Here is a 201-nt window from a genome sequence, read left to right on the forward strand (position 1 = left end):
TAAAACTGAAAATAAATTAAAACAATAGACATTAAATAAAACTAACAAAAATGTTAAAAACACAAAACAAAATCACTAAAACTTTAACTAAAATTAACATGAAAGCAGAAAATATTTTTAAAAAAATCTAATTTAATATTATATATTTTAAAAAGCAACACTACACCCCCCCCTCCCAAAAAAAAAACTAAAAAAAAAAAA

Source organism: Sinocyclocheilus rhinocerous, unplaced genomic scaffold, assembly GCF_001515625.1.
Source record: "Sinocyclocheilus rhinocerous isolate Xijiao unplaced genomic scaffold, SAMN03320098_v1.1 scaffold1343, whole genome shotgun sequence".
Taxonomy (NCBI): Eukaryota; Metazoa; Chordata; class Actinopteri; order Cypriniformes; family Cyprinidae; genus Sinocyclocheilus; species Sinocyclocheilus rhinocerous.